The sequence below is a fragment of the Papio anubis genome, chromosome 12 (genome assembly GCF_008728515.1).
Source record: "Papio anubis isolate 15944 chromosome 12, Panubis1.0, whole genome shotgun sequence".
Classification (NCBI taxonomy): Eukaryota; Metazoa; Chordata; class Mammalia; order Primates; family Cercopithecidae; genus Papio; species Papio anubis.
In genome coordinates, this window is record NC_044987.1 from 39,755,226 (window position 1) to 39,781,388 (window position 26,163).

Consider the following 26,163-nt stretch of genomic DNA (forward strand, 5'->3'; position numbering starts at 1 on the left):
CTTGTCCAATTTATGTGGCTAGAACTTCCAGTACTATGTTGAATGGAAGTGGTGAGAGTGAGCACCCTTGTTTTGTTCCCGATCTTACAGGAAAAGCTTTCAACTTTTTTTTTTTTTTAGACGGAGTTTTGCTCTCGTTGTCCAGGCTGGAGTGCAATGGTGCAACCTCGGCTCAACGCAACCTCCGCCTCCCGGCTTCAAGCAATTCTCCTGCCTCAGCCTCCCAGATAGTTGGGATTAAAAGCATGCGTTACCAAGCCTGGCTAATTTTTGTATTTTTGTAGAAACGGGGTTTCTCCATGTTGGTCAGGCTGGTCCCGACCTCAGGTGATCCGCCCGCCTCAGCCTCCCAAAGTGCTGAGATTACAGACTTGAGCCACCGCGCCCAGCCAAGTTTTCAACTTTTTATGATTGAGTACCATGTTAGCTGTAGGCTTTTCATATATATCCTTTATTGTATTGAGATATATTCCTTCTATACCTAATTTGCTGGGAGTTTTTATCATCAAAGGATGTTGAATTTTGTTATTGCACTTTCTGCATTCCTTGAGATGATCATGTGGTTTTGTGCTTCATTCTGTTAGTATAATGTATCACATTTATTGATTTGCATATGTTGAACTATTTCTGCATACCAGGGATAAATCCCACTTGATTATAGTATATTAGCCTTTTAATGTGCTGCTGAATTTGGTTTGCTAGTTTGAGGATTTTTGCATCTATGTTCATCATAGACATTGGCCTGTAATTTTCTTTCCTTGTAGTGTCCTTGTCTGTCTTTGCTATCAGGAGAATACTGGTCTCAGATAATTAGTTTGGAAGTATTCTTTCTTCAGTTTTTTGGAAGGATTGGTATTATTTCTTTAAATATTTGGTAGTAGAATTCTGCTGTGAAACCATCTGGTTCTGGGCTTTTGTTGGATCAGAGGTTTTTTTTTTACATTATTGATTCAATCATCTTACTTATGAATCTATTTCAATTTTCTATTTCTTCTTGATTTAGTATAGGTAGATTGTATGTTTTTAGGAACGTATCCATTTCTTCTAGGTTATCCAGTTTGTTGGCATACAATTAATTTTTCATGGTAGTTTCCTATAATCATTTGTATTTTGGTGATATCAGTTGTAATGTCTCCTGTTTCAAGTTCTGATACAGAGTTTTCTCTCGTTTTTTCTTAGTCTGGTTAAAGGTCTGTTGATTTTGTTTTAACTTTTCAAATAATCATCTCTTAGTTTCATTGATCTTTTCTATTGTCTTTCTTCTCTCAATTTCATTTATTTCTGTTCTGATTTTTGTTATTTCTTTCCTTCTACTGATTTTAGGTTTACTTTGTTCTTCTTTTTCTAGTTCCTTCAGATGTAATGCTAAGTTGTTTATTTGAGATCTTTCTTCTTTTTCAATGTAGGCATTTGTTGCTATAAACTTTCTTCTTAGAACTGCTTTTGCTGCATCCCATAAGTTTTGGTATATTTGTTCTTCTATTTTCATTTGTCTCAAAATACTTTTTAATTTCTCTTTGAATTTCTTCTTTAACCCATTGGTTATACAGGAGCATATTGCTTAATTCCTGTGTACTTGTGAGTTTTCTAAAAATTCTTTTGTAACTGGTTTCTAGTTTCACTCCATTATGGCTAGGTAATATACTTGATATGATTTTAATATTCTTAAATATGTTAAGACTTGTTTTGCTCACTAACATATCATCTATTCTGGAGAATGTTCTATGCTTGAGAAGAATGTGTATTTTGTTGCTCTGGGATAGAATTTTTTATATACATATACATTAGGTCTCTTTGGTCTAAAGTGTTGTTCAGGTACTCTGTTTTCTTATTGATTTTCTGTGTTGATGACCTGTACATTGTTGAAAGTGGATTATGGAAGTCTGCTACTATTATTGTACTGCAGTCTATCTCACCCTTCAGATCTATTAATACTTACTTCATATATTTAGGTATTTTGATGTTGGATGCATATATATTTAAAATTGTTATATCCTCTTGATGTATTGACCTCTCTCATAATATAAAGACCTTCTTTATTTCTTTATACAGTGTTTTACTTAAAGTCAACTTTTTCTGATATAAGCATAGTCACCCCTGCTCTATTTTAGATACCATTTGCCTGGAATATCTGTTTACAATCCTTACTCTCAGTCTTAGTATGTTTTTCAGGCTACAGTGGGTCTCTTCTAGGTATCATACTGTTGGATCTTGGTTTTTATTTTATCCATTCATCCACTCCATGTCGTTTTATAGGAGAATTTAATCCATTACATTTAAAGTAATTACTGATAGGTAAGGACTTACTTCTGGCATTTTGTTAATATTTTACTGACTGTTATGTAGTTCTTTTGTTCTTCTCTTCCAATTTTGTTGTCCTTCTTTGTAATTTGTTGTATTTTTTGTAGTGGCATGCTTTGATTTCTTTATCTTTATTGTGTCCATCAGAGGTTTGTTCTTTCTTCCTTCCTTCTTTTCTTTTCTTTTCCTTTCTCCTTCCTTCCTTCCTTCCTTTCTTTCTTTCTTTCTTTCTTTCTTTCTTTCTTTCTTTCTTTCTTTCTTTCTTTCTTTTTTCTTTCTTTCTTTCTTTCTTTCTTTCTTCTATTTTGTTTCTTTCTTCTTTTTTCTTTCTTTCTTCTTTCTTTTTTGTTTTTTTTGAGACAGAGTCTCACTCCATCACCCAGGCTGGAGTGCAGTGGTGTGACCTTGGCTCACTGCAACCTCCACCTCCCAAGTTCAAGTGATTCTCATGCCTCAGCCACCAAAGTAGCTGAGATTATAGGCATTTACCACTATGTCCAGCTAATTTTGGTTTTTGTTGTTGTTGTTGTTGTTGTTGTTTGTGGGTTTTTTTGAGACGGAGTCTTGCTCTGTTGTTCAGGCTGGAGTTCAGTGGCATGATCTTGGCTCACTGCTACATCTGCCTCCCAGGTTCAAGTGATTCTCCTGCCTCAGCCTCCCAAGTAACTGGGATTACAGGCACCCGCCTCCATGTCTGGCTAATTTTTGTATTTTTAGTAGAGATGGGGTTTCACCATGTTGGTCAGGCTAGTCTTGAACTTCTGACCTTGTTATCCACCCACCTTAGCCTCCCAAAGTGCTGGGATTACAGGCGTGAGCCACTGTGCCTGGCCTAATTTTTGTATTTTTTGTGGAGACAGGGTTTCGTTACGTTGGCCAGGCTGGTCTTGAATTCCTGGCCTTTAGTGATCCACCTACCTAGGCTTTCCAAAGTGCTGGGATTACAGGCATGAGTCAAGAGGTTTTTTTCTTTATTGTTATCATGAGGATTCTACAAAATATCTTGTAATTATAATATTCTAATTTAAGCTGATAGTACCTTAGCTTCAATCACATGCAAAGCCTCTAAATTTTCACTTCTCTCCCTTACATTTTATACTATCAATGCCATTTATCTCTATTTTATTGTGTATCTATTAATCAGAAGTTTATCGCTGTTTTTTATACATTTGTCTCTTCAACTCTTATCCTAGAGTTAAGAGGGATTTACGCCACACCTTCACGGTATTGGAGTATTCTAAATTTTATATGTATTTACCTTTACTAGTGAATTTTATGCTTTCATATATTTTCATATTGCTACCTATTCTTCTGCTTTAACTCAAAGAACTTTCTTTAGCATTTCTTGTAAGGGCAGACTCATGGTGATGAACTCCTTCCACTTTTGTTTGTCTTGGAATTTCTTTATCTCTCCTTCACCTCTGAGGGATAGATTTGCTGGGTATAGCATTGTTGGTTGGCATTGTTTTTCTTTTAGCACTTTGAATAGTCATTCCACTCCCTCTGGCTTGTCAAGCTTTCTGTTGAAAAATCTGGATAGCTTTATGGTGGATATTTTATATGTAATGAATTTCTTCCCCTTTGCTACTCTCAAGATTATCTGTCTTTGACTTTGGCAATTTGATTATAATGTGTCTCAGAGTGGTATTTTCTTAATTTATCTTGCTTGGGGTCCTTTGAGCTTACTGAATCTGGATGTATATGTCCCTTCCAAGATTTTGAAGTTTTTCCAATAGGACTTCTTTTATTGTCATTATTATTTTAATATTCTTTCATTATTTGTTTGTATTTTTTTTTACTATGTTGCCTATGCTGGTCTTGAACTCCTAGCCTCAAGCAATCTTCCCACTAGAGCATCCCAAATTCCTGGAATTACAGGCATGAGCCATCACACCTGGCCTCTCAGGCAGTATTTCTTTAAAGAAGTTTTCTGTCCCTTTTCCTAACTCTTCTTCTTTGAGTAATCTCATAATTTGTATACTCATATGTTTGACGGTGTTGGGTAGATCCCCTATGCTTTCTTCACTCTTTTTCAATGTTTTTCTTTTCTTTTTGTTCCTCTAATGGGTTAATTTCCATGTGATCTGTACTTGAGTTCACTAATCCTTTTTTTTTTTTTTTTTTTTTTTAAGATGGAGTGTTGCTCTGTCGCCCAAGCTGGAGTGCAGTGGCTCAATCTTGGCTCACTGCAGGCTCTGCCTCCCAGGTTCATGCCATTTTCCTACCTCAGCCTCCCGAGTAGCTAGGACTATAGGCGCCCACCACTACACCTGACTGATTTTTTGTTTTTAGTAGAGATGGGGTTTCACCATGTTAGCCAGGATGGTCTCGATCTCCTGACCTCGTGATCCACCCACCTCGGCCTCCCAAAGTGCTCGGATTACAGGCGTGAGCCACCGCGCCTGCTGAGTTCACTAATTCTTTCTTCTGCATGAGTAAGTCTGTTGTTGAAACTCTCAATTGAATTTTTCAGCTCTTAATTAAATTCTTTTGCTCCAGGATTTCTATTTGGTTCTTCTTATGTTTTCTATTTCTTATTAAACCTTTCAACCTTTCACTTTGTTCATGAATTACTTTTCTAATTTTATTTAGTTGTCTATATTTTCTTGCATCACCCAGGTTGGAGTGCAGTGGCTCAATCAAGGATCACTGCAGCCTTGAACTTTCAGGCTCAAATGATCCTCCCACCTCAGCCTCCCAGGTAATTAGAATTACAGGCACCACTATACCAGGCTAATTTTTGTAGTTTTTGTAGAGATGGGGTCTCCCTGTGTTGCCCAGGCTGGTTTCAAACTCCTGGGCTCAAGTTATCCTCCCATGCTGGGATTACAGGCATTAGCCACTGCATCCAGCCTCACTGAGCTTCTTTAAGATGATTGTTTTGAATTATTTTTCAAACAATGTGTATATCTACATTTCTTTGTGGTCTGTTATTGAAGCTTTATGAAGTTCCTTTGGTGGTGTCGTATATGTCTGATTCTTTGATATCCACGTATCTTTGCATTGGTGTCTGTGCAATTGAAGTGAACTCTTCTTCCAGTTTTTACAGGCTAGTTTTGGCAAGTTAAATTTGTTTTCTGTTATGTCTCTGGGCTGATGAGATTGCCTCTGGGATAGTGGTTGAGTTGGGTTGGGCCTGAGTCACATGACTGATGCTAGTTTTATAGTGGAGATCACAATTTGTAGGTCTATCCTCTGGGTGGCCTGGACTGTCTACAGGACCTTGGTCTTCGGGGCTGGTGCTGAGGTGAGGATCCATTTCAGGATTCACAGCCAGTGGGCCTGTTACCAGGTATGCTGATGGGGTAGCTTCCTGTAGACCTCCAGGAAGGCTCCCATTGGATGACTGGGTGGTTCTTTACTTTATTGCCCTAGTCTGTGGCTGAGGTGGGCTGTAACTAAATCCCAAGGCTCCCACAGGGAGACTTTGTCCATGAATGGGTGCAGAATTCTTGCTGTTATTGGGGAATATGAGTAGGTGAACTCCTATTTTGCCATCTTACTGATGTCCCGTCCTGACAATAAAATAAAGTTCTGTTGTTTAAACCACCCAGTTTGTGGCACTTTGTTATGGCAGACCTAGCAAACTAATACAAGAGCTTTAAAGGGAATACTACCAAACACGATCTTCAGCAAGCCTTCACATGGAGTGGCAGAGGTCCTTCCAGTTATGTTGTCCTATTCTCTCTCCACCTTGCTGGCTCTTTCTCGCTATCTCCCCTACCCATCCCTCCATGATTCCATCATTTTTCTTCTGCCTCCCTCTCAAAAGAAAAGCAAAATTTCTCTTATAACACGCATAAAGTTCTTGTTCCCATCTGAAACAGCTTATCAAATTTTATTTTTAAGTACATATTTATAGGATTATAATATAAATGCAGAGATATCAAGGTACCACCTGATGAAGCCCAGGCTTATGATGAGGTTTCCTTCTTTTCCCTCCTCCTCACAGACCCAGACACTCAGTTTGCTACTAATGCTCTTCAGAACTGCTACTTCCCAAACCTTGAGTTTCTCCTTTCATTTAGAGAGGCCTTTAAAAATTTTAATCACCCAATGAAAGCAGGCAGAAAACATCGAAAAGATAAATGTGAGAGATTAACAAAAATTAAGGTGTCTTTCAGTTGTTTTTCTCAGCCTCTGGCTTCATGTTGACATGGAAACAGAAAATGCCTTTGGATTTTTGTCCTCTACTTCTATTCCTGAGGGTGGCTCTCATCTCATACTCTTAATAGAAGGGCGTGATGACCCTTCTCCCATAAAAGTTATTTGCTTCAGCAGAGGGACTGCAAGGTAATTAGAGCAGAAAAATGGGTGCCCCATGGGTAGAGTTACATGGACACATAGGTAGACCTTGAGAGTCAGCATGCAAGGTGAAAATTGCATAGAATTCAAAATAGCATAGAAACTCTTTTATAAAGGTATCATGTTGGAAATTGAAATACCATTTTCATTAAGTCCAAGCCAACAGTTACAAACTGTACAGAAGTAAAACACAAGATGAAACAACTGGCTTGTAGGGGTCATGTTGTGTAAACATTGTTCTGTCTTTTTTTATTCTAGAATTACATTCAGTATAGCAAGTAGTTTGTGCTGAAACTGACTGAGGGAACACAAGATTTATGTCTCCTATCTGATACTCAATCAGAAGCATATCTTCATTAAATAGAATGGTTAGAAGGTTTTCCCACAATATTTAAATGGTTGTTCTCCCTCTCTAACCCTAAGTGTATATGACTGAATTTGCTTCATACTGAACCTTTACTATGTGATTCAGATGCATTTTTGTCATCTTAAGACCTATCTAGAATTTCTCTTTAGGTAAAAACCTTTATGTGGATTTTTTTAAGAGAAACAACTGACTTTACTTTCAGCTGTATCGGTTGCATCAGACTAATTTACAACAGACCAAACCTCCCACTAACAAGCAAACAGAAAAGCTGGATTTTAAAAATGGTTGAAGGCATTAGAGTGTTACCAATGGAATCCAGGACTTGAGGGGCCAAGTAAGGTGTCTGAGAGAACAGGAAACTCATTGAGGTGAGCCTAACCTGACATTGTAGGCTCCTTTCCTTCTCAAGGAATTTGCTGGCTTAAAATCAGTTTAGGATGAGACATTAAGCTGCCAAGCAGAAAGTGGTGGCTAAGCAGAGGTTTGGGCATAATTGGAGCTCAGGGTTACCAAGGGAGGGAGGGATTAAGAGAGAAGGCAGCAGAAAGAAGTGAGTATAATAATGGGAGACATTTTTCTTCTCAAAGCGTTTGTCTATGCATAAGTAGCACATAGTCATGCTGCTAAACCAAGCAGAAAGCATTTGATAAGAAGATGGCTTAAGCAAAGCTTCAACAATCTCACCATGCTGAGCAGGAGGTAATCTAGAAAACACTTAGGCTTTCACTTGCCAAATCAAGAGCTGTTCCCAATCTTAGGGACAAATCAGAAATAGACCTAGTTTTACAGATACTGAACTGTAGCCTTGAGTCAGTCCAATCCCTGATTTGACTGTAAAGTCACACTTGGTTGCCGTTGCCCACTGAACCCTGGTTATAAAAATCAGCAGAGGTGGCTGGGTGCGGTGGCTCACGCCTATAATCTCAGCACTTTGGGAGGCCAAAGTGGGCGGATCATGAGGTCGGGAGTTCGAGACCAGCTTGGACAACATGGTGAAACCCCGTCTCTACTAAAGATATAAAAAATTAACCGGGCATGGCAGCGTGCACCTGTAATCCCAGCAACTCCAGAGGCTGAGGCAGGAGAATCGCTTGAACCCGGGAGGCGGAAGTTGCAGTGAGCCAAGATCGCACCACTGCACTCCATCCTGGGTGACAGGGCGAGACTCCATCTCAAATCAAACAAACAAACAACAACAACAACAAATGGCAGAGACTCTAACACAGTTCACAAAGACAGCCCTTTCCAGGAACTCTAGAAGACCTGATATGCTGTCCCCAAAGTTCAGTCATTTAATGAGACACGTTAACATCACCTGTTCATGTGTTTGGCATGGCTCTTGAGTGCAGGTACACAAAGGGTTGTTAAGATGTCTTTGTCCTCAAAACACTCATCATCTACAGTGGGAGAGACTGACAAGTAGAGAGCTGATGGCAACTGAGTGTGACGAGTGCTATGAAAGAATTAAAAGAATATCCCAGGAGCTTAGTAGAGGCGCACCTAATCTATCCTTGATGTGGGGGTAGGTGAAACCAAAGTGGGCTTCCCAGAGGAAGGGACACCTCAGCTGAGCCCAAAGGGCTATTAGTATTTTCCCAGATGAAAAGGTAAAAGGTATCAGGCAGAGGAAATAGCAAAGAGAGAAAGAGAGCATGGATTGTCTAAGAAACAACAAATACTTGTGTTTGATAGATGTGTAAATTACCACAGAGAGTGACAGGGACCAGATAGTGAAGGGTTTCTTATATCACAAGTCAAGGGGACCTCCAAGCCATGCTCTGTAGCTTTAACGATCTATTTGAAATGATACATTTACCAAGGGCAATGGTGCTCAGAACCTCATTGTTTGGTTCCTTCTGGAAACACTGATTATCTCACATGATGCACTCTAATTGTCAGGCATGCATGTCTTCATTGAATAAAGAGGCTAGTATTGCAATATATATTGCATATTATAATGGCTTGATTGGTGAAGAGAACTTGAAAAGGGGACAGATATGAGAGATATTTGGGCGTTAGACCTGTCTTATTGGCCTTGATGAATGTGAGACAGAGAGGAGTTAAGTATGACTCCTGGGCTTCTAGCTTGGGCAATTGAACTAATTTTCTTATGACAAATAATTATAGTCTTGTGCTTGTCTGTCTGCCTTCCAAGGTGTGAGCTTCTTGGGTAAAGCAATTCAGAACCGCAAGAATTTATTGAATACTTTCTACATGTCAGGTGTTTATTATCTCTTTCTTTCTTTACAACACCACAAAGAAGTGAATACTATTACTTTTTATCACTTGGCTTCTTATCTAAAACGACACTAGATACCATAACTTGCAAATGGGTGAGTTAGAATTTGAGTTCAGTGTATCTTACCTTAGACCCTGGAATCTTATTATTAGGCTTTTCTAGGAGACAGTGCTTGGATTTGAACTTAAGTCTCCTTTGAATCAGTTCTTAAATCTACCCAATTGGTGTGGCTCATAAAGATGGCCCCATAAGCTGTGGAACTAATGGATATTTCTGGTCCATTTACACTGACAGCCTTAGATTCTGTATGGACAGAATCTGTTCTAGTGGTTAAGATCAGCCCAGCTGTGTGAATGAAACTCCAGGGACATGGCCATTTCTTAGCCTCCTCTTGCTTGTTGGCCCCATTCTGGGAGGCTGAGAAACACAGGTTCTTCCCAGCCATGTAGTGCTTCTGCTGAGCAGCCAAACTTGCATTGAAGAAACAATTGGTGCCTTCTGGGATTTCAGGTGTTTCTGGGAAAGCAAACTGCACCACCAGGGTGGGAGAGTTCTGATTTGAATTTTCTGTTTGGCTATTGTCAGAAGTGGTCAGGGAACTAATTACAGTGGAGCTTCCGTTACATCTTTCTTCCTCTAAAGAGAAGACGTGGAAATGCTACCTTGCATACCACTCTGAGAGTAAAGCAGCCCCCTTCACTCTCTATCCCTAAAATGTCAGTCAGTGCATTTTCATCAGCACATCCCTGTGACCCTTGTGGATTACTTCCTGCAGATGGTCTGCAGACTCCACCTGGATTCATTCCCTGGATCTCAAGGCCCAGATAAGGCAGTGGACATACTACTATGTTAATAATGGTGAGCATAATTATAGTTCAGAATTTGAAAGGCACTTTCACCTGAATTATCTCATTTTATCTTCACAACAGACCTGCGAGAAGAGCAGGGGAGGTATAATCATTTCCCGTGTTTTACGGCAGAGGAAACTGAGGATGAAGCTGTGAAGTGAAGCTGGCTAGTGGCTGCCTCAGGGCTACTACTGATTATCACTGGACCCCTTCAGAACCAAGTATGAATGAAGGCAGGGCATGCTGACTCAGGCAGGCTATGGGGCTCCAGGCCCTGGGGGCCAGTGGGTGGGGTGATTCTCAGAGAGGAGCAGGGAGCTGAGTGTGTGGGAGGGAGCTGGGCTGAGAGGCCCAGACTATGGGGGATTCATTGGAAAGGGAGAAATTCTGAGCCTTTTCCTTTTTTTTTGGTGCCTAGGGCTTATGTTAAGAGCTACCTAGGGGCTGCCTGAATCTGTCTGCACATGCCTACCCCAATCTTTTTTCTGCATGACAGAAGGCCAAGGATCTTAAATCATGCTGTGGGGACAGGTCTAGATTCCTCCAAGTTAGCCTAAAAGAGGGGTGTTAATTATCCTTCAGTACCATGCTGAAAGGCTACTCTTCAATACAGCCTCCAAGGAGGGGACTGAAAATGGGTACTTCCCTGTCTCTCTTACCCTTAGGAGCTGTTCACCACCGTGGAGTTAGAATAGAGCCTAATGCAAATGGGCAAACTGAAGCACATTCTTCCCAGGTAATGATTGCTCTCCTCCTTATGCACATTTATTTGTGTAGAGCTTATATGTCCTTTTGAAAGATGCATGTTCCTATCTCCCAGCTCCCTGCCCTGGGCCCCAAAGCTCTTTGTGGGATCTGTGTCTCTATTAAAGATAGCTTTCATTACCTTGGATTAAGTCCCATGCCCCTGAGCCTGTCTCTTTTTATTCCCAGTATTCCACTAAGTGGAAAGAAGGTAGGAAGGAAAGGAAAAACGGAAGGAATGAGGCCCCCTTGTTAATTATATTACTTTGGTCTACAAGGAGCAGCAATATAGCTTTTGGTTCAAGAAACCTGGCACTGAATTTAGTTCTGTGATTGTAAACAAGTATTTCCACATTTTTTAGTTTGGTTTCCTTGGCTATAGAATGGAGATATTAATACCTTCCCTGCCTGACTCACAAAAATGTTGCCAAGATCACATAAGATAAAACAAGGCTAAATGCCTTATTGTAAGCCTAGGACAGCCTTGTGGCTAGGACTTTCTCTATTGGTAGTTCTTAACAGGAGAGCCGCAACACCAGCCCTGGTTTTGACATAGGCGTTGGAAAGACAGAAATGAAGCAGTGAACTGGTGGTCTTCAATTCAGGAAGACTGGCAGGCCCAGGGCATCACAATAGAGGAAAGCCTTGCTTGGAAATCCACCTCCCACTGTTTCAGCTTTGCTTTCAGCCATGAGCTTTTATACAAAGAGCTTTATGGTCTTGCTGAGCCTCACCTCAGTTCTAGGAGGAGGAAAGTTTCACTAACAGGAGCTACACAGGAATACAGGAACTAAGGGACAGGACCTGGGGCTGCACCCCATGCCTCCTGAGGCCCATGCCTGCACTCTTTCTCTGTATCAGCCACCCTGATGGAGAGGGAAGTTTTGGTCTGGGGTTAGAGAAAGGAAGGGTGAGATTACTTTGGAGAATGGCTCACTTCAGAGAGGATAGGTATAGAGTGAGGGAGCTTCAGGAGGACTGTCTAAGAACCACAGCATAGGATGAGGATCCTGGGGCCTGAGTAAGAAGTAGGAGAGAAAGTGGAGACAGCCATTTATTCCTTCATTCTGGGAGCCCTTCCAGACAAGTGAGATCTAAAATGATCAGACCCAGACTGATAACTCAGGGGCTACAGTGGCTCAGAGAGTGAGGTAAGGATAGGTAGGGATGGGGCTGCTGTTGGACCAACCCACAGAGATTGTCAGAGGCATCAGGGGGAGTCTGAAGTAATAACCAAAGCCAGGCAGATGAGTAACGAGTTTATTAACCCAAAGGGACAGGTCAGAGGAAAATGTGGTTTCAAGGCCTTGGGACTGACACTGGGGACTCCAGAGCAGAGTGAGACGGTTTTAAAGGCTGGAGCTGGCAAGGGGGAGGCAGTCCAGGGAAACCCTGTAAGTTAGGGGTTGAATGCTGAAAAGAAAGCTGGAGAAGTGAGAAGTCAAACAAAAAGAGAAAGGGCATGCCTGGGTTTTCCTTTTAGAAAGACCACTGTGGCTGTAGTATGGAGGATAATAATGGGGTCACAGGGGCAGGAGAAGGCTGAAGGAGGCTGCTGAAGGCCTCAGTCAGTGACAGTGGAGACGGAGAGAAATGAGAGACATGAAAGAGGCAGAATCCACTGGATTTAGTAATGATTTTGAGACAGAGTAGGGACTCCTCTTAAAGGCCTGCTGTCCCCAGCTCTAAGCATGGAAATAAAGGAAAATCTTAGGTTCATTCAGGGGAAATTCCAGGCACCCAGGTAGCCCTGAGAGGTAAATGAGCAACTTGATAAGCAAGAAGGTAATAATAGCTTAAAACAAGAGCCAAGGAAGTTAGAGTCACGAGATGTTCCCTCTAAAAACTAAAGATGACTCAACTTATGTCCCCGAGCTGTTTTGCAGAACCCCAGGCCCCCATCAAATAGACCCACTGCCACAGAGGCCTCAGATAAGGGAGGGCTGAGAACTGAACTCTGACCTCTGTTCTTTGCTCTAAATTTCTTCCTGAGGGACCTGGAGATAAGGCTATGCCCATGAGCAAGAACCAACCTTCCTTTCTGATCTCACATTTTTAGACAAAACTTTGTCTCCTGAGCCAAATGCAAATTAGAAAATATTTGAATCTATCAATCTATCTATAATCCTCTCCTTTGAGATGTTCCACCTTTTTAGGTTAAACCAACCGCTAGCCTCCGTGTATTGACATATGACTGCCTGTAATCTCTTCCTCCCCACCTTTAAAAGCCCTTATTTGCAAGCCATCAGGGAGGTTGAGTCTTAAGCATGAGCTGCCCAGTTCTCCTTGCTTGGTGCCCTGAAAATAAATGCCTTCCTTTCTCCTGCAGCAAACCTCTGTGTAGATGTTTAGCCTTACTGCACTGGGCAAGTGGACCCTAGCTGGGTTCTGTAATAATTTGAATAGCAGATGACTTGTGAAGGAGATGTCAAGAATGACTTCCAGATTTGCTGACTTAAGAGACTAGAAAACTTAATTCAGGCCCTCACTTTGCCATTATTTTCAAACTTTCAGACCATAAGCTGCTTTAAGCCTCAGTTTCTACTTCTCAGGATAGGAAAGGTGATCTAGAGTAGTAGTGTTCTAATGATGGTCCTGGGGCCATCCTGCACATGTGGCTGGGCCTCAGGGAAAGAGCCCCAGACAGAAGTCAGAAGATCCAGCTCACATCCTGACCCAGCCTGTAATGTTGGGAGGGCACAGTATTTCTGAGCCTAGGTCTTCATTTGTATAAATGGAGATAATTATTCATTCATTCAAGAAATACACATTTGGAGCCAAAGATAAAGGGAAGGAAATATGGTCTGTGCCTCCTGGAGTGCACAGCTAAGGAGGAGAAGTAGGTGTACAATCCAATAGTTATAAAGGAGCTGAGTAAGTTCCAGAATGATGGAAACTAAACAAATGGAGGTGGTCCAAAGGAAGGAGGGACCAAATGCAAGAGCTGCATCTAGAGATAGGACAATGGGTAGCCAGGAAGATCGGGGTGAAAGGTACTGTGGCCTGAGAACTAGGCTGAGCCCTCCCTTGCTGGACCCCTGTCTTTTGATTGCCCTTCCTTGATCCTAACCTCTCTCTCCTGTCATCTAAATAGCAATCCCTTTTCTCACCTGCAAGTGAGGCTCTGAGGGATTTTTCAGAAATCACGACTTTGACCCACTCCATATTATTAACGCCTCAGCCTACAAAGAGCTTGCCTAACCCAACATCAAGGGGTGGACACATGATGCTGGACTTCCAGGTATCACAGACAGCCTTACTCCACCTTCTATAAGCATATGCCTACACAAGTAGGCTGGGTATTGCATGTTCTGAAGAGCAGATACTGTATTGAATTCATAGTTGTATCCCCAATGCCTTACGGCAAGCCTGCCACATGGTTGTAACTAGTAATTTTGTGGTGAATGAATCAAGTTCCATAAAGTCTTTAAATTTCAAAGGGTTATTGGCTCCTTTCTCAGCCCTCAGGCAGGATTGCATCTTAATCACCACACCTGGCAGCTGTTCAGGCGCCAGCAGACTTAATGGCACCCACCTGAGAAATAGGCAGAGCAGACACAATACTTCGTATAATTTAACTTTTATTCACTAGACAAGTACGCATTGAGAAGCTCCTCTATGCCAGTCTCTGAACACATAGATGACCTCAAGAACATTACAGCCTAATTGGGGGACAGATATTGCATTCATAATTGCCACACAGTGGAGGCCCAAGGGGGAGGGAATTGGTTCTGCTACAGGGATCTTGCCTGGGAGATGCTTGAGCTGTATCTTAAAAAATGAGTAAGTGTTCAACAGTTGGATAGGCTGATAGGGTTAGGGTAGAGCAGGGGACCTGGGATAAGGGAATTTAAGGCAAGAGATGTCCATATGTACTGTGTTTACAGTAGTGCTATTCAAAGTGCAGATCCACAATGAGATGAGGAATTTGCCCGAGCATTACATCCTTACATGAGAAAGTCTTACTATAAAAACACTGTCCCCTGAACTAAAGTGTGTTTGTGACCATTGATTTACATTCTGGCCCAGGCCCTTCTGTAAGTTGGAAACATTGTTTGTGAACAGGCAGCAGATCTGGAGACTACATCACTGCTTTATAGTTAACCAAGTGCTTTTCACACAAGTTCAAGCTCTTTTGCCCCTCAAAAAATCCTCTGAAGTTGTCAGGGCAGGTATCATAATCCTCACTTTACAGGTTGGATATTGAAACTCAGAGAGGTTAAGGTTCACATCACCCCACTGGTGAGCAGGGAGGCTGGGATTTGAAGCCAGGAGTGCACTCCCAGCCCTTTACTCTTCTCCTTCATCAATGGCTTAGGAAGAAAATGAGGCTGACTTGAGTAATGACTTCATCTCCAGCATGTCCCTAGCAACAAATGTCAGAGTGTGGGGCATAAGTGTGTCACGTGTGTGACCTCCCATGGTATTTCTCATGTTCCTCCATCTCATATTACTGTCATGTCTTAAATAGAGACAGGATGACTTTTCCTTTCCAGCCACCCACTCTGGAGTCGCCTCCACCTTCACTCGCAGGAGAGCTTCCTCCAGCTCAGCCTGTGCTTGACATTTCACTACCTGAAAGGACTTGGCATTGGGCCCATGCAAGGAGACTGTCTCGTGCATTCATAGAGACAGCAGGCATCTACTTAAAATAGGCTTACATTTCCACGAATGCCATTCTGGGGTATGCTGCTCTTATCCTGGCAGGTGGGGCCATGATGCTGTTCTGAGCTGTCCTATCTATTCCCTTGGAGAACAGCTTCCTGAGAACAGCCTTTTTTTTTCCATGCAAAGAAGCCAAAAGCAAATGGAGACAACTACAGGGAAGGTCACATGGGCCAGGAGAGATGGGAGCCTTCCAACCAAAGGAAATAAATCTTCAGTTATGATCTGGCTATTTCTCCAAGCAGCAAACTAGTGGGGAAACCTCAGGGGGCCTGGACCTGTGATTCCCATGGCCCTCTGACAGTGGGCACATTCTACAAAACTTGAGCAAGCTGCAGATGGTCAATGGCTCTAACACCTGGCCTCCTGGAATGAAGCCATGCTGCCCATCAATGTCCTGGAGGGGTTCCTGCCTGGACAGGGGCTCAGCCAGGGTTTCTCACACCTGCAGACCCTCAGCTGGGAAGTCATCAGAATCTTCATCCTTTTAAAAACTGAGTCTTAAAAAAGGCAATATAGACTCACACTGCCAAGGAGGATTAAAGAAAACTACTGGAGAGATTCTTGCTGTATGTGTTTTCCTTCACCTTGGCCTGGAGTGACATATTCTGAAACAGTGCCATGATGAGGAAAGAGAAAGAGCATTGGCTGTCAGTCAGGAGGCTGTCCTGGCCTCAACACCAAATCTCTTTTGGCCCAGGGAAAATCCCTTAACCTTTCTGGGCCTCTGTTTTCTGCCATATAAAATGGGGTACTGTCCTAGCTGCCCCAGGAATGGGGGATGATCCCAACCAATGCCCAAAGGCTTTGAGGAGACATCAGACTCGACTCCAGCTGGCCATATCTTTGGCCACAGTATCTGCCATATTATTTACCTTTCTGTTCTGTTTACCTATATCCATTTCCCCAATATACTTCTCCTCTGATTGTTACTCTCTCTCTGTTCTTTAGAACAACCTTTTAAGATCTTCCCTTGCTGAGAAATTTCTATCTTCATTCCACTGTGAGCATCTTGAAGTCAGGACCCTCCCCTTATTTTTCTTCATAGAACCTAGCATAGTACCTACCTGACCCAATAAGTGTCCGTTGAATAAGAGATTGATATTTTCCACCAACAGAACATGACTCCAAAATAATTTTTTATATTTAACAAGCATGTGTATCAATTTACTATGCACCAGGCATTATTCTTAGCATTAAACACATATTAACACATTTAGTAATGTCATAGGATCCTTGGGGTGTTGCTTTGCCAGCTGGAAACCTCTGTGGCTGGTGGTGCCTTCTGTGTGAGTATTGCTTGCACCCACTGGGTTCGTTCTACCCACTCAGCCTGGCAGGCTATGGTTGGCTCATGCTATCAGCCCTGATCCCACACCTGCCAAGGGCAAGCCACGTGCAGAGTGGCAAGGGGTGTATGGGCGAGTGAGTGTGGGGTCTGGCCACTGTGCACATCCAGGCATGCTGACTGCTTGACTGCTGTGGCAGAGCAGGCAGCTCCAGGTGCTGGCCCAGGTGCTGGCCCTATGTGAGGCTCCAGCTGGACCAGATGTACCACATGCAGCTTCTACTGTGGGCACCTGTTTCTGGATGAGGGGAACACAGTGGTGCCTGGAAGCTTGGAGACAGCAGGGACTGCAGAGCCTAAAAAAGGGTGTCATAGCCCTGGCTCAGGGAGCTCCTAGGTCTGAGCTCTGCAAAGGGCTGCAGCTCTTCTCTCCTTTTCATTGCCTGCAATGTGGTGAGCCAGGGAGAGTGTTTCAGCCCTGTTTGTGTTACAGCTCCTTCAGTCATGCCATTTGGCAGGTCCTGAGTTCTTGTCCCACATCCAGGAAGAATGAGGTATACATACAACTGGAGGGTGAGCAAGGCAGAGAAGCTCTATTGAGTAACAGAACAGCTCTCAGGAGACATGCAGTGGGTAGCTTCTTTCTGCAGGTTGTCCTGACTAGTGTCCAGCTCTCAGCCAAAAAGAGACATGCAGTGGTTAGCTCCTATCTGCAGGCATGTCATCCCAACATCTCTGTGAGTCTGGCTGAGTCTGGGGTTTTTGTGGGCTTCAGAAGTGAGCAAGTGCATGCTAACTGATCCATGGGCAGCCATGAGTGGGCCCAGAAAAAGCATCATAAGTTCTCACTCCCAGCCACGAACTCCACCCGGAACTGGCAGCCCAGCTCCCATGTTTCAGGTCATGCCTTGCTTGAAGATGGAGCATCACGTGGGGCATGCCTCTTTCTGCCCAGGAGCCTGTCTGCCTCCTGCTGGCAACAACATGTTGTCCACAGCACGGAGGCTGTTTGTGCCGAGGGGTTCCTGCAGGCCTGCTCCAAGCCACCCTCAGCCCTGCCTTTGGCCTCCCTTCCATGCTTATTGGTGCCCAAAGTCTGGAGGTGGCCAAGGCAGCAGGGGGCTGGCATGTCAGTGCTGCTTCAAGCACGTGCACACCCAGCTGAGTCACAATAGCACCTGAGCTCAGCCACAACTTTGCTCTGAAATTAGAACAGGCACTGGGAGCAGGGAGAGGCCAGGCAGCAGGAGCAGGCACTTCCAAGTCCGTGAGGGTTGATGGGGGTTCCCAGTCCCTGAGAGCACAGAGATGCCCAGGTCTGCAGCTGTGGCTGGGTGGCTGCAGCTACGTCCAGCAGGGTGGGGCTCCCACCCAGCCAGCTCCAAAGGGGGACAGGGCTCCCACCTGTTCCTGGCTCCCATGGGCTCTATAGAGCATGTAGCCCCTGCTGTGCCTCCCCTGCTGCAGCCAGCATCTTCACAGTGGCCACTCCAGATGGGCCACCACTGCCATCAGTAGGTACTATCGTTATACCTGTTTTGTATATTAACATTTATGTCTAATAATTCCAATAACTGGCTCCTCTATTGGTCTGTTTCTCTTGTCTATTTTTCTCTTGCTTTCATCCTTTCTTCTTGGTCTCTAGTGTGTCTGATGATTTGAGATTGAATGCCAGTAATTTTGCATGAAACTGGTGGAAACCTTTCAAGACTCTGGATTATGTTATGTTTTTCCAGAGAGGATTTGCTTCTGCTTCTGAAGGCAGTCCAGATCAAGACAAGTCAGTCAATCAACTCTGGAATTGAACTGATTTGAATCTGTGCTTTAGTCTTTGTGATGTCCAGCCTGTTTCCAGTTCATCATTACTCTGGAGTGTTACCTTCCATGTGTTTACCAGTGTCCCTCCACCTTGGTGGGCTCTTAATCCCGATTTTTAACTTCCAAAAAATGACTACTGAAAGCTCTGCTTAGCTTCTTAGCTCCTTAGCCACCATTTGCCGCCCAGTTTCTGGGTCTCTTGGCTGCCTCTTAGAAGTCAGAAAATATCTTGAGGGGTGTATCAGTCTGTTCTTGCACTGCTTTAAAGAACTACCTGAGACTGGGTAATTTATTTAAAAAGAAAAAAAAAAAGACATTTAACTGGCTCACAGATCTGTGGGCTGTACAGGCTTCTGCTTCTGGGGAGGCCTCAGGAAATTTACAATCATGTTGGAAGGTGAAGGGGAAGCAAGCATGTCTTCACATGGCAGAGCAGGAGAGAGAGAGCGAAGTGGGAAGTGCTACACACTTTAAAATAACCAGATCTCATCAGAACTCACTCATAATCACAAGAAGAGCAAGGGGGAAATCCACCCCCATGATCCAATCATCTCCCACCAGGCCCCTCCTCAACATTGAGGATGTCAATTCAACATGAGATTTGGGTGGGGACAGAGCCAAACCATATCATGGGGAAAAACTGGTTCCAAATGTTGGGGTAATGTTTTCTTTCTCTTTGGGATTTTGACAATTCAGGTTATCACTGCCTTCCTGCCAATACACTTAAAAAGTAATATTTATCTATATATTATTTTAAAGGTAAGTATATTTAATTTAAAAACATATATACATACAAATAATATATGTATATTATTTTAAAGGCATGTATATTATATAGGTGTGCATATTATATATATATATGTACACACACCTACTTTTACAGTCCTCAGCAACATGGTTATTCTAATTCAAGCTAGTCCATGAGAGTTGGAAAATAAAATACTTATTTTTATTTTATCTACAAAGAAACTGAATCATAGGAATGTTAAATAACTTCCCTAGTTACTATGTTTTAAGTGAAACATTTACTCTTTTATTCAAAAATATTTACTAAGCACCATCCATGTGTTAAACACTGCTGTGGGCATTGTGGATGGCCAAATTAATAAGCCAGCCCTTGTCTTCCAGGATCTTGGGGTTGAGTGGAATCAACTCATAATTCATTGCAGTCAGTGCAACTACTGAGGAAGGGGCAGTTGCTCAGAAGCTCAGGTGAGGGGCCTGGCCTGGGTTTATCATACTCACTTAGACTTCTTTCTCTACATAAATATCTCCTCCAGGACACAGTGAATTTCTTGAGGTCATAGTCTGGGTCATTCATTTCTCCATTTCCAATGACAAACATGGTGTCTGGAACAAAGCAAGTGCTCTATAAATACCTGTTGAATTGCATTCATTCTCAAACAGGGATAGGATGGAGGCTGTAAGATAATGGAGAGTACCTTAGCTGCCAGTCAGGAATACCTGGTCCACCCGCTTCCCAGTAACTTGTGTGAACAGGGCAAGTCACCTTCCCTATCTGGGCCCATTTTCTCACCTGGGGACTGAGGAGGTTGGACTGGATAACACCTAAGATCCCTTTTGCTCTGTGTCCCTATAGCCAACTGTGACCCCACAGACGATGAACGGCCGTAGCCTAACCCAGTGTCTCCCTGTGTGCCCTCTCCAGGCTGCAGTTGCGGTCAGATGGCCTTTTAGACAAAACTAGGTTGGCTGTTCCTAGGTCTATCTCTCTTATTTTTTACTGTGGAAAAAATGTAGAGTGAAAAGCTTTTCTCTGATAGATGCCAGGAATTCTGTGTAGGAGAAGCCTGCTTGAGGGAGGAGGAGTATGAGGAGACGTTTTCTAGGTCCTCTTCCCCTGGACTGGCTCCAGCCAGCCTGCTCTGTCTCTCACTTTTCCCAGCACAGAATTTACTTTCCCGTTTGAGAAAACAGTGCTGTATCAATGGCAAGCGCAATGCTTAGGGAGGAAGCCAATTTCCTCTGCTAGTTTGGCTAAGTGGCATTTCTCTGTCTGGGAAATGGGGTTGCCCAGGTCTCACAAAGGCATCTCCAGAAACAAGTGGACACAGATTTACACTCAGCTGATTAGTGGGGTGACCTGCACCCCCATCACCCCTGCGAAAGAGTATTTGCCTCCAAAAGGCTCTGTGGAAGCAGAGAAATATTGGCACTAGAGCAGCAGGCCAGCTCACCCCATCTCGTGGATGAAAACCTGGGTCCTGAGTGGGTTGGTGGCTCTCCCAGGTCACACAGTTGATTTGCAAGGTAGGGTATAGAGTTTAATGCTACAATGAGACAGCTCGGCTGGCTCCCTGGGTGGGAGCTGGTCTTAATTTCATTCTAGAATCACATCATCAATTTCAGTCTCTGTCTCATCATAGGTGCACAGGTGCCATTAGCCTCCCAGCTTTGCCAGGCTTGAGTTCCCACCCCAGAACCTGAAGTCTGCTGGGGGAAATGACTGGGCCAGTTACGTATTTCCAAACATACAACCTTCAAGGTGGGAGGAGGGAGAGGAGGCAACCAGGGTTGTTTTTGTGGATTGTGCAGTTACTGACCTAAATTTCATATTGAGGGGGGTGGGCGGAAAAAAGAACTGCCACAGGTAACACTGACATGTTGGAGAAAGTGCTGAGGAGATGAAATGCTGACTAGGGTCTTTGAAAATGTTGTCTGTTTTAATTGGATGTGTCTCTTCAGAACTCGCTGGTGGCAGGCCCATCACAGGCTCCTTTTAATCAGTGGAATCCACATTTCCCCACTGCAGCTTTGCACAGAAGAGAGAGCAAGGGGGCAGAGGCCGGAGGGAAGATGTGGTTCCAATTGGAAATATGGTAATTTGGGAAGAGGATTCTATTTCAAATAGAATTGCCAGGTTTCTTCTGCTTTATGCCTAACTGAGTAGATTTTTCGAAGGAGAAACTGTTCATCTTTTGGAGCAAGGGCCTGGGGTGATATCTGACCCATTTTCTTCTCTTCTTCTACAATGTACATGTGTGTATGGTGTCCTTTTCCAAGGTTTCCAGCAGCAGAGTTCACTGTTCCCCAGTCCAAGAGGCAGTACAGACAGGAGACAGAGAGGTACATCTGGCAGGGGCAAGAAAGGAAGGGCCAAGCAGGAGTGGGAGCAGGCCAAAGGCTGGGATCTCACACCAGGGCTCAGGATAGAGAATCTCTGACCAGGGTGAGGCTGAGATTGACCCTGGTGTTCATTCATTCACTCAACAAACATTGGTGAGCAGAGCTACTCACTGTTACGACCTGGAACTCTCCCCTTAGAAGCCTTAAGGGCCCCCACGCTACATGCCAAGCTCATCTTGGGACAAATCCAAACACTTGGGGAGGTCTTGGGACTAACAGAGGTATCTGAAGTGTGTGGAGACCCCAACCACAGAGTACCATCAAAACCCTATGGACCACCCGACACCATAGGCAGGCTCTCAGTTAGGTCCACTCTCCCAGTCTGGTATAATAGAATACCATAGACTGGGTGCTTTGTAAACAACAGAACTTTGTTTTTTCAGTTCTGGGGGCAGGAAGTCTAAGATCAAGGCACTGGCTGATTTAGTGTCTGGAGAGGGCCTGCTTCCTGGTTCATAGACAGCTGTCTTCTGGCTGTGTCCCAACACAGTAGAAGGGGAAGGATGCCCTCTGGGGCCTCCTGGATACTCATCCCGTTCATGGGGAATCACCTCCCAAAGCTTCACCCCCTTATACCATCACTAGGAGGGGTTAGAATTTCAACATATACATTTTGGAGGGACATAAACATTCGGTCTATAGCACCCACATCCTCAGGACAGCCTCAGAATCAATCAGGTTTGAGAGACAGGTAGGAAGAAGTAAAAAGGAAGAGTGCTTTGGGTTGGTTTCTTACGTAACAGTGGATCACCAAAATGGATGGGAAGCCAATAGAATAAGGGTCAGCACATTTTTCTGTAAAGGGTCAGGTATATTTTGGGTTCTGCAGGGCAAATGGTCTCTGTGGCAATGACTCAGTTTGCCATTATCGTCAAAAGCAGCCACAGACCATACATAAACAAATGGGCATGGCTGTGTTGCAATAAAACTTTATTTATGAAAACATGTGGCAGGCCAGATTCAGTGCACCAATTGTAATTTTCCTGCCTGCAATGGAGGGTTTGAAGCAGCAGAGTGATATGCTCTCGTTTAAAACCAAAGAGCTCTTTCTGACAGCCGTGTGGAGGATGGACTAAAGGGGGCGAGAGCTGAGGTGAGGCTGTCGTCAGGTGAGAGATGATGATGGCTCAGCCTAGCATTTTACTAGTAGAAGTGGAATGATTTAATTGTAAATCTATGTTGGAGGAGGCACTGACAAGATTACCAAGACAGCTAATCAAATGGCCAATTGATGATTGCTTTGAGAGAAGTATGTAAAACAAAGCTATGGGAAATTAGAGAAGGGGTACCCAGATTATGGGGATTATGACAGGCTTCCTGGAGGAGGCAACTGCTGACTAGGAAATAGCCAGGGGAAAGACCTGGAAGGATAATCTTTCAGGCAAGCAGAGTAGTAGCAGCTCATAATGGCTAAGCTTGGAGAAGTCCAGAGTGTCAGAAATAAGAGGGAACAGATGGTAATGACTCTGGAGGGCGGGCAGCCGTCAGATCTTAAAAGCTCAAGAGGCCATTCCCTGAAAGACTAAAGATGGAGCAGCCAGCTGAGAGCACCAGTCCTTTTCCAGGCCTTCTTCACAACCATTCTTTCCAAGACTGCCCTAGGACATCTTCCCACTGTGAGTTTCAAGGTTTCCCTCTACAAAGGGAGCTCAGATGTGTTATCAGGAGCCCTGGCTGCCACACTTGATAGATATGGGCCATATCGCAGATCCTGCTGACCCTGAGTTTCCTCATCAGTAAAGTGGTGGTAATAACAATCTCACAGAGTGCTTGGGAAGATCAAATGCGTATGAAAATGCTTTGCAAACGCCGCAGAAATGCCAGGGTTTGTTAAGGTGACAATGTTGATTATTAAAGCAGCACCCTGCCTCTCCTACAGGTTTATTTTGTTGTTTTCTCATTTTACATCCTCCCAATTCTCTCCTGATGATTTTTCTGAGTTATGAGAAGAGCCCTTTGTTCCTTGCTCCAGAGTTCTATGGGGATATGGTCACCCCGCTCCACCGCTGGGAAGAAAGCTGTTTTGGCTTTATTCACTTCCCCCAGGATGCCCAGGAACTAGCGTGGATGTTTCCCAAGCAGTTATCAACTTGGCCTTGAAGCCATTGCTGCAGGCTGGCCGGCCCAAGGAGCAATCCTCCACCACTCCCCTCCTCCCCACCACCAGCAGAGTCTTCCTCATCCTGCAGCTAGCAATTCCTCTCAAAGAAAGTGCTTTTCCAAGAGATAGGTAAATGGCCTTGAAGTGCTCTGCCAAGCTTACCCTTTGTCTCTCTCCCTCTTGTTCTGTTTCTCTCCTGGCATTTCAGAGAAGTTTTCAGAAGGCCTGTGTGCATGTGGCATTTCAGTTCCGTGGCTCAATGCACAGCGTGGTTTCACAGCCTTCCTGAGGCAATTTAACCCTCCATGTTGCTCCATAACCTGCAGGTGTTCCAGGCTCAGCCCAGAGACACAGTCCTCGGCTCAGTGCAGACCCTCATCCCTGAGTCCATAACATTACACAGCTCCTGGAAAGCTGTTCATGTAGACTTTAATGTGAGTGATGCCTCTCAGGATTGACAATGCACAACCTGTGCAGCTGTCCATGACAGCACTGCTCACTCTTTCTTAACCATGTGTTTTTATGGTGATTATCAGAGCTCAGAATCTGACCTTTTGAACTGACCAAGCCTTTAAGGCCTGGTAATTCAATAGCTTTAATAGATCAGGCACAGGTTTTGCATCAGCCTGACCTAGGTGCTAATCCCAGAACCAGCCCTGGCAGGCTAAGAAACCTAGGCAATCTCTTTTTGCTCATGTGGGAATAATACTTACTATATGGGGTTGTTGTGAGGGCAAAATTTCAAACATGGAGCTTATGCGACAAATAAAGAGAGTGAAGCCACTGAGGTTGAGGGCTGGCTTGAACATAGTGTTCTGACAACAAGTGGCACATGATAGGTACTCAATAAATGCTTGATCAATTGAGGAAGCACATCAATAACAGGCCCTCAGGTGGTGATTCTGTGGGAATTTTATTTGACTTGTGTAATTGTGAATGTTTTCCAAATTCCCAACCATGAGTGTGAATTACTTTTATAATCAGAAGTTCAATAAGCATTCTTAAATAAATGCAAGCAAAAAACCAAGAGACACTAGGAACAGCCAGAGATGAATCTGACAGTATGAATTACGTATGAATTAGGAAACTGGAAGTGATTTGGAATCCTCCTTTGTTGAACTTTGGAACAAGTTCCCATTAGTTTCTCTCCACATGGCTATTTCTTGCCCCAAAGGAGTCCACAGTCTAGAGGAGAGAAAGCCTGAAAAATCAATCTGTGTGATAAAGGGAGTCATTGTGAAAGCTACAGGGACAGAGGAAGGCTGCCACCTGGCCTGGGAGGCTAAGGGCTGGTAGGTTAGAAAAGGCCCCACAGAGGCATGGACAATTAAGCCAAGCTGTGACTCCATGACCAGGAGTTATCCTGGGGAAGGAGGAGCAGGTTACTGTGGGGTCAGCATGGCACATGCAGTGGCAGGGAGCTTGGCTGTTTGATCTGGACAATTCACTAACCTCCCTTGGCCTCAACACTCTCTCCTGTAAAATGAAAGGGCTGGACCAGTTCTCTGGTTCTCAATCCTGATTACAAGTTACAATGATCTGGGGCATTTAAAAAAAAATCACCAAAGCCAAAGCCCCACCTTGTATCAATCAAATCAGAAGCACTAGGGGTGGGATCCAGGTGATGGCATTTTTAAAGGGCTCCATGTAGTTATAACATACAGCCATAACTGTGGACCACTGGACTAGAAGTTTGCTAAGTTGCTTTCTGACTGTTCCTCTAACAGCATGTTTTGAGGTTGAGATAAACATCTTTAACTTTTTCACTAATGCAAATTTATCATTGTAAAATCACGCTAAATTATTTAAATTATTTATTATAAAATAAACCAAAAATAACAAATTGATTTCTTTAAGTCATTTACAATAATGTGAGAGTGGTAGAAGAAAACAACAACAACAAAAGGATTAGAAGAGCAAGACAGAAATCTTGTTTCCATATGGGAGTTAACTGCTAGTCAGTTATTATATAAAAAGAAGATGGAAACCTGCTCACTCAGGAACATTCACCCCAAACTGCTCACTTCAAGGTTACATAGGTCTTCCACCAGGACCAGGGACTTGGCAGTTCACTGATCAAATGTAGAGACGTAAGCCAGAGTCTCCATCACAGTAACCAGGCCTGCCTCAAATGTGCACATGGATAGCTAACTGGTTATATTAGTTTACTAGGGCTGCTGTAACAAAGTCCTGCAAACTGAGTGGCTAAACACAGAATTTGTTCTCTCTTGCTTCTGGAGGCAGAAGTTTAGAATCAAGGTCTAAAAGCAAGTCTAAAAGCAAGGCTGTGCTCTCTAGAATGGCTCTAGCTGAGAATCAGTTCCATGCTTTCTCTTAGCT

At 43.6% G+C, this 26,163-nt stretch overlaps 1 long non-coding RNA gene across 1 annotated transcript in view; it reads left to right on the forward strand.

Moving 5' to 3' along the window:
• The window catches only part of LOC103877822, a 136,851-nt gene that overhangs the window by 51,227 nt on the left and 59,461 nt on the right, over positions 1–26,163 (forward strand). Inside the window, exons 2-3 of the long non-coding RNA XR_002517171.2 lie at positions 10,142–10,281; positions 10,726–10,796. This is a non-coding gene — a long non-coding RNA (uncharacterized LOC103877822). The remainder of the gene's footprint in view (positions 1–10,141; positions 10,282–10,725; positions 10,797–26,163) is intronic.